This window comes from Salvia miltiorrhiza, chromosome 8, assembly GCF_028751815.1.
Source record: "Salvia miltiorrhiza cultivar Shanhuang (shh) chromosome 8, IMPLAD_Smil_shh, whole genome shotgun sequence".
NCBI lineage: Eukaryota > Viridiplantae > Streptophyta > Magnoliopsida > Lamiales > Lamiaceae > Salvia > Salvia miltiorrhiza.
This window is the reverse complement of record NC_080394.1, coordinates 40,003,989-40,012,699: the sequence shown is the minus strand read 5'-3', so window position 1 is coordinate 40,012,699 and position 8,711 is coordinate 40,003,989. Positions and strand designations below refer to the sequence as shown.

At 38.4% G+C, this 8,711-nt stretch overlaps 1 long non-coding RNA gene across 1 annotated transcript; it reads left to right on the top strand.

The window, feature by feature from the left end:
- Positions 1–7,348: 7,348 nt before the first annotated feature.
- LOC130996742 (uncharacterized) lies at positions 7,349–8,346 on the top strand. Its single transcript, XR_009092775.1, has 2 exons — positions 7,349–7,583; positions 8,064–8,346. It is a non-coding gene; the product is annotated as an uncharacterized LOC130996742 (long non-coding RNA).
- Positions 8,347–8,711: the final 365 nt, after the last annotated feature.

The following is an 8,711-nucleotide window of genomic DNA, read 5'->3' as shown; positions in this document are numbered from 1 at the left end:
CAGCTTCAAGCCTTCGTTTGAAGCCTCAAACATCCTCAAATCGTATGTTTCCCAGAAATACGACTTCTTCGTCTTCGAGAGAGCTTTCCGTGGCCACCTGTTTCGCCTGAATCGGAGTTCTGTGGAAGAAGTTATGGTCGTTCTCCCAAAACTGCCATAACTTTATTTCCTGCAAAAATCTGACTCCAGCTCAGATCTTTTGAACTGTATCCCGCTCAGCTTTCACCGTTGGATGGACAACGAACTGTGAAAGTCCCAAGAGAGAATTCAGCTTCACACGTTATGGCACCTCTCTGCTCTCTCAAAAACCCTAAATAATTAGTGTGTATTTTTCCTGAGAGCAGACAGCTAAATTTAAATAAATTAAATACGTGTGAGGCGCCATTTTCTCTGTGCTAGGCGTGTTTCTCCCTTGCTAGGGCAAGGAGACTTTGGACCAGTCCAGGGACCAGATACAAGGAATAAAGATGGGCCTCAAATAAATTAATTATCCATGGTCAGCCCAGACCATAATTAATTTATAAATATTAGTTCATTCCACTAGAGAACCAATACTGACTTACCCCTTTATTGCCGGTGATGAGTCGGGGCTTGTATTTAGACTTATTAAATCCCCGTATTTAAAATATCCAACATCCACCAATTAATTACAGCTCTGACAGCTTAAATTAATTAATCTCTTTGTAATCCTTAAGTAGTACCGCTCAAACCTTATTATTGCGCCTGAACTTAATCAACCTGTAGGGTTTGACGCAATAAACCTTATTGAGTTCCTTAAGGGGATGTCATTATCCTATACCGGATACGGGTACTAATACAGATAACCAAATATCATATATTGACCGCTATCACCCAAGATACAGAGTACTCAAGTTATTATATAACTCTCACCCATAGTAAGTCAAAGTGATATACGAGCCAACATATATATTTGAGATCTTATTAGTATTAAGATTATATTAAGTCACCGAGATCTTTGATTCTTCACTTAAGTCAGATAGAAGAATACATCTCACTGTGGTCCTATCAATACGTTATGACATACCAGTATAGACAAGTAGTCAAGACAAACTACTTCCATCTATACCGCAGCCTAAACCGATGACTCGTCCTAAAGTCATCTCGGCTGTGATCATTTTTATATCTCTTAAGGTTATTCCAATTATATGATCTTCTGTGATCTACAACACACCATATAATCTACTTATAAAGAGATAAAGGACATACATGTGCAATCATGAACACAATCAGATAGGAGATCAAATAGTGGTAACAGGAAACATTGTATACAAGCATAAAACGTTCTTACTTTACAGTATACAAATCCAACAATACTTACCGCTTGCGGAACCTAGCTGTGGGCATAGAAAAACTATAAATGTATTTGCACGGAGAGTTCCACCGCACAACGACAAGGCAAAAGGAACTAACCTCCATCAGATCATTCCCCTGATTCCCTTGTTCCTTGCCAGTTCTGGGATTATAATTGTTGTCCTGTAAGTGCGGGGGTGGTGTTTGTTTTACAAATTGGTCAATCATTCCCTGTCTCACAAATATTTCCAATTGATTACGCAGATGCCCATAATATTCTGTAGGATGCCCAAAATGATTGTGGTACTAACATAACAGTCCATTCGGTCCTGGCTTGGGAGCCCCCGCTGCGAAATCCCGTGGAGCCCTGAACCATGGTTCATTTATGATTAAGTGGAAAATATCCTCTTGAGGTTTATTCAATGAAATTTGATCGGTGAGTCGGTTGACATTATTCACTCCCCTATAGGTTTGCTCATTACGTGCGGGCTGGTATGTCGGTTGTGCTTCCCCTGGCAGCACTCGGGGGGTAGTCTCCTGTACGGTGCTCTCCCTTGATGACGGGTGTCCGGTATCTCTACCTTATTCTCCACTTTCTTGGGCTTGTTGCCACTGTATTCTATCTTTGTAACAGCCCTGGCTTCCTCCAGTTGTATGTACCCTGGGAGCCGGGCTGATATATCATCAAAGTTCCTTAGTTGTTTTACTTGCAAATTATCAAAGAAAGCCCCAGGTCTTAGCCTACGTACGAAAGTATAGCCCTTAATCTGAGATTCAGCTTTGGACACCTCCAAGGATGCTTTGGTAAAACAGGCAGCAAACTCCTTCAAAGTCTCAGTAGGTTCTTATTTTAAATCCATTAATGACATAGCAGTCTTCACAGCGTGTTCAGAACTTGCGAATTGGCACATGAAGGCATCGTGTAATTGTTCGAATTAATGGATAGAATCAAGCTCCAGAGCTCTGAACCAGAGCTGGGCCATCCTCGTTAGCGTGGTAGAGAAGATTCTACACTTGATCCCTTTTGTGTACTGATGTAACGTGATCATAGTTTCAAACTTAGCCATGTATACCTCCGGGTCAGCAGATCCATCGTACACCATATTAATGGGTTTATAGTGGCGCGGCAACGGATCCGCCAAGATATAATCCAAGAACGAACTTGACCCTGTCCTAGCAATAGTTTTTGAATAGTACTGTTTGCGGCGGCTTTCTCCATTGCCTTCCCCAGTGCAGTGTTGAGTAGCATGTCTGCGCTTACTTTCGCCAACTCTACTGGCATGTTTATTTTTCTCCCGCAGATGGTCGCGCCGATCCTGATGACTCTCAGCCCTAGAATGGGTAGAATCCTCATACCGTCCCCTTTTTCGTGAGACAGCCTTGCTTTTTTCTTTTTCTTTTTTCTCAATCACTTCCTCCAGCTCTTGGAGGTGTCGTTGCATAGCTGAGACCTTCTCCTGCAACGGAGCCGGATCCTCCAACGCTGTGCCTTTCTCTCATCGTAGTAACATTAACCAGCCCTGTTCCTTGCGCAGTTGACCCTTGCTCAGTTGCAGTCATTTGTAGCCCTGACAATATGGGCCTAAGCGGGCCAGTAGGTGTGGAGTCCTCAACCCGGATTCCCTCATTGGTGACAGTGGCAGCTGTATTAGGAGCAGGAGCTCTGCCCTCTCCCGTGAAGTCCCCCAGCAAGTTTTTGATGACATTTGTGTCCTCCATGACCTGTAGAAACAAAATTAGAAAACCCAATAAGAAAAATACAAAGCAAATTCTCTAGATATCATGTGCTCCAATTTGCGGAGGCGGCAAATCATAATTCCCATGAAGAGCTTTCCCAAGAAGACCAATTCTCCGATATGAAAATCATGCGAGAAAATCCCCAGAAATCCAACGGATCCAACAGATCTCGACCGCAAATAAAGCGGCAGAAACCATATCCACGAATTCCATAGATCTGCCCGTAAGGAACTCCCAACACCCCGAGAACATAAATTCGAATAGGAATTAGCGCTATGAAAATCATAATAACGCAGTAGATACATCAAAATTAAAATAACGTAAGATGCAGGCAAAATTATGAAAACCCAGGCAAACATCCCAACACGAGATCGATCAAAACCCCAGAAAACACACGCAAACAAGCATATGTACACATCAAACCTGAATCCTCGGCAAAGATGTACAGCTTGTGCCAAGAAATTCGGCCGAGCAAAGTTCATGCACAAACTTTCTTCACGTCTTAAGCTCGATCCGCAATTTCTCACAATCGGTGCCAGTTGGTGAGTTCAATAATTTCACCCTTTAATTATAAGGAGAGTGACTCACATGTAGTGTGTTGGTGAATCGAGAAAGAAAAAACGAAAATAGCTAAAGCGAGAAAAGAGAATTTAGTATTTAGAGTTTTGATAGCATGTGTTTACAATGACAAGCGTTTCTTCTATTTATAGATGCCTACAATAGGGGTAAACTAGTAATTACACACTTGACAGTGACCCTGGCAGTTAGGAAGAATCTGCGATGTCCTTATCAGGTAGTTACGCTTTCAGCCCTTCCCAGCGTTGCACGCGTCCGTCAGCTCTGAAACTTTCCTCTTGACTAAGCTACCCTATCCGGATCCTAGCATTGCCCCCTCCCTACTTTATTCCAGATCTGAACCTCTGGCCCGCCCCCCCTCCTCTCTGGTAACGTCAGCCCTGACACTTGTAGCCCTTGAACCCTCTTAAAATGGCCATGAATCCCTTACCCTTCGCGTTTCCCCCTAAAAACACTATCCATGATCCTTTCTTCGTAGTTATTTCCAGCGCTGACTCCTTTGGTGTCGTGAACCTTCACTTTAAGCATACTTTACTCCTCATCAGACGGTGAGAATAATGACAACAATTTAAGTTCATTATTTGTTTATACCAAGTTCACGACAAGTACAAACTTTCATACAGTTTTAGGATTTCGAACGAAAGCCATAAATTGATGTTTACTAAAACTTTGTCTATGTTCATAATCTTTTTTGAATTTTTAAATGGTTCTAGGCAATGATTGACAGTGATATTCAGAGTGATGGTGTGCATTTGGATGGTAGCCAATCAACAAAGACAAAGGTTTGATATTTATAATATAATAACATATAAAAATAACTAAAATATATAGAAACTATTATGTCAATATTATGTTCGTTGTATGTGTAGGAAAAATAGAAGAAAAACGCTTGAAAATACTACTCCCTCCATCAACCAATTAAAGCCCCATTTGAGTGTCGGCGCGGAAACTAAGAAAGCTGAAAAATGTGTTGTGGATAAAATATTTTTACTAATCTTTGATTAGGAGATTGCTTTTACTTTTTAATTTTTTTAATGGCATTTGTAATTGATTTCCCTTATTTTCCTTCTTCATTTTACAATTCAATTATAGCTTACATTTTTTAGTTTATTTATCTTTGACTTTTTCATTTAATTTTCATTTTTTTCCTTTATTAATCTATTTCAATTTTTTTTTTCTTGTAAAATTCAAAGGACGGACAGAATGAATAAGAGAAGGATCAAATACACAAAAACACTTGACATGTTCTAACACTATATAATTTTGGAAGCAAGAGGAATTTTTCATTGATTTACAATTGGAAAAAGTACAGAGGGTCTCTCCAAAAGTTTCAAGGGAAGATCAAACTCTGACTACCCTCTAAAGGCTCTATAAATGCAGCCATAAATTCACTTTGCATTCAATTCTCACCAATTAAAAGAAAAATACTGAAAATGGCCTTAAAAGGTCCTAAACTAGGAGACGATGACATAAATAAATTAGCACAATGGTTTCTTCAACATAGCACTGGAGGTAAGCTGCATTATGGTGCCCAAGAGGAGGTTGCCCTTCATTTCAAATTTTGAATGATTTGGAGCCAAACATCAAATCAAGTGGCATGTGGTGTACCTGTCCAGGTAAAGTCAATTAGGAAAGGTTGCATACACAAATATAAGAGAAAAATAGATGTAGAAAAAGTGCAAAAACTTTTTGTCTTAGAAAGATCTTCATTGATAATTATGTCTACAAACCTTAGTGTCACTAAGTCTTTGATTCACAACACTACTACAAAAGTTTACATACATAACAGTGAATAGATAACGGTTTTTTTCAAAAACCGTTATGTATGAGCGCACTTTAGGAATAGATAACGGTTTTGCAAAAATCCGTTATCCATGTAGTGTTGTCTAAATGCATAGATAACGGTTTGAGCAAATGCGTTATGTTTTTGCGTTATCTATTAGTTGCATACATAACGGTATTACAAAACCGTTAAGCCACCGTTATCTATGACCATCTTTTATAACAGTTATTTTATAACGTTAAAGAACCGTTATGTATAAGAGTCATTTACAACGGTTTTTGAACCGTTATGTATGAGCGTCTCTAAAAACTGTTATGTATAATTTTTTTTGTTAATTTTTTTAAAATAATATTATATTATATTATATTATATTATATTAAAAATAACAAATAAATTGTTTAGCCTAAAATATGAATTTATTCATAGATATAGACTTTGAGAAATAAAAAACTCATAATATTTTTTTTATTAAATAACACTTAAATAAAATCTGAAAATATTATTAGAAACCTAAATACCCAAAATTGAATAATAAAAATTAAATAAAAGAAAAAGAAAAAGATTTCCATTCCTAAAATTTGAAAATATTATCAGCCCTAACACTTCTCTCTCTAGTTCGCCTCCCCCCAAATCTCAATTTGTCGCGCCTTCCCCGAGTCCGCCGCGCCCCCCGATCTACCGCGCCTTCATCCAGCTCCCCCAGTCCATCGCGCCCTCGGTCTGCCTCCGTCTGCCTCCGTCGCGCCCTCGTTCTTGCTCCGGCGTGTTTTATTGGCCGACTGTGCGGCGGCTGCGGGCTAGGGTCAGAAAGAAACGGGTCAGAAAGATGGGCTAGGGTTTTCCAGACTCCAGTCTTCGCCGCGTCTCCACGATCTGCCGCGCCGCTTCCTTTTCAGACCGCCGTCCGTCTATCCACCGGCAACTCACGCACACCGCACACGGTAAGCCCTCTCTTTCAGAATTTGAATTACAGTAGGCTTTTTCTTAAGTTTTTGGAATTAGAATTTCAAATTTGCTTGAATTTGTTTCAAATTTTACTCTGTTATTGTATAATGTGTATAGCTGTGTGATGAGTTTTATCTCTTTCCGATTTCTGGATCTTGTCAAATTTGACCTCTGAGTTTCCTTCATGGAGCATCGCCACCACTGATTTCAACAACCGCCGCCGTCTGATTCACCCGCCACTTCTCGACCATAGCAGTCACACTGTGTTCTCTCTCTCATTTAATGCCTATTTCTAATCTCTTCAATCGATTTTGAGGCTTCTAATTTGTTATTTTGTTTTATCTTGCAACTGCAAAATTTGGGATTTCTTGATTTCTTAGATGAAGGCTGGCTGGATATCTCGAGGTTTGGGGAACAAATTAATTGCTAATTCTTTTCAAATTGGAAGCGTTTCTTTGATTTCTCTTCTGGGTTCCTCTGCTGCTGGTCTTACACAAGCTCGTATCACCCTGAATTTTGCATTTGTTTGTAACTTCTTGGTAGATTATTCCAGAATGGAAGATTTCAATGATAAACTTATCCGGCATCAATTTTGTAAATCTTTTTTCACGGAATGGTTTCCCCGCGCCAATCTCCAGGGCGTCGGCATCTCAAGGTTACGGATTGACACCGGAGAAACATCCTTCACTTGTTACAGATGAGTTATTACATACACTAAAGAAACATACTATGAGATGAGTTATTACATACACTAAAGAAACATCCTTCACTTGTTACAGATGAGAATGGAGGTGGTTGGTGGAACGAGAACATGGCAGGCGTTGACAACGAAGAAGTTGGCTGCAGTGATGCTTGGGAAGGAATAGGCTGCACCACGCTCGGGGGCATTGAATGGCATTAGCGACTGATGGCACGACTCCTCTCTTTTGCTCCTCAACTTGATGTATGAGCAGTCGTTGTCGTAGTTGTAGTTGTACGACTTTGAATTTTCTATGTGTTTAATTACCTTCACTTATGTTACTCTGCTTTATTTTAAATCAATTTCTGATTTAAAAATTAGTAGCTAATGTGAATGTTTTGTCTTAATTTGAGATATTGTAGCTGCTTCACTGATTAAGAATGATTTTTGAAGTGCGTTTTCAAAGTCCACTGTTTTGAAGATTTTTGAGCTATTCTGATGAGATACCATTTAAAGTTGGTGCTCCTGGTGCTTTCTCAGACCCAACATCAGGTAAATAATTTGTGCTGCATATTTGGTAAGTGTTTATGACTACAACTGATGCTAACCTCTCCACCTAGACTAGTTTCTCACCATGGTATCGCTGGAACATGTCATCTGCCTTGTTTTCCACAGTTAATTTATTTTGTCAACCTCCTGTTATGTATGGATCTTAAATGTCTATTTGAGATCTCTTTTCTTTGTACCAAGTACTCAGTGCATCATTATCTCGAACCATACATGTTATATTATGATCTTGTCTTCACATTTGGATATCCTTATTTTTTCTGTTGTTCAGTTCGATTCCTGTACTAGTGCAATCGATCAAAGCATAATTTTCTTTCAGAAATAACAACTTGATATATGGAACCTAGTTATGTGTGCAACTCTGAGGAACCTTGTGTCCGTCTAATGATTAATTATTCAAACACAGACAATTTGCAGAGAACAATCCTGATTTGATTTTTGTTGATTCTCTTATCTTTTTGCTAGGTGACAAGATGGCGCTAGATCAATTCATCTCATTGTGGATTCAAGAAGATACAAGTGCTCTATCTAGCATGCCTTTGAGTAAGATACAAGAAGAATTTGTGAATCATTTGCATACTTGATATTAATGTTCAAGTTCCCAGGCCAATCATTAGCTATAAGGTAGTTGGTATTTTCAATTTTGAATCGGAATATGCAATGATGATGTATACTTGATATTTGGTTCATTTGTATAATAATGTATGAATTTTTTGGATGATATATAATATTGTTATCGTTGATTTTATCATTTTGTCGTTTTATAAAAATTGCAAAATTTAAAAATATACTACAATTATATAAAGTGCAAAAAACTGTTATAAAAGGTGCAAAAAATCGTTATGTATTCTAATTAAAGATAACGGTTAAAATCGTTATAAAAACTGCAAAAATCGTTATAAAAAGTGCAAAAAATCGTTATAAAAAGTGCAAAAAACCGTTATGTATTCTATCAAAGATAACGGTTAAAACCGTTATAAAAAGTGCAAAAAACTGTTAACTATGATAAAAAAAATTAATACATAACGGTGAAAAACCGTTATGTATTCTATCAAAGATAATGGTTAAAACCGTTATAAAAAGTGTAAAAAACTGTTAACTGTGATAAAAAAA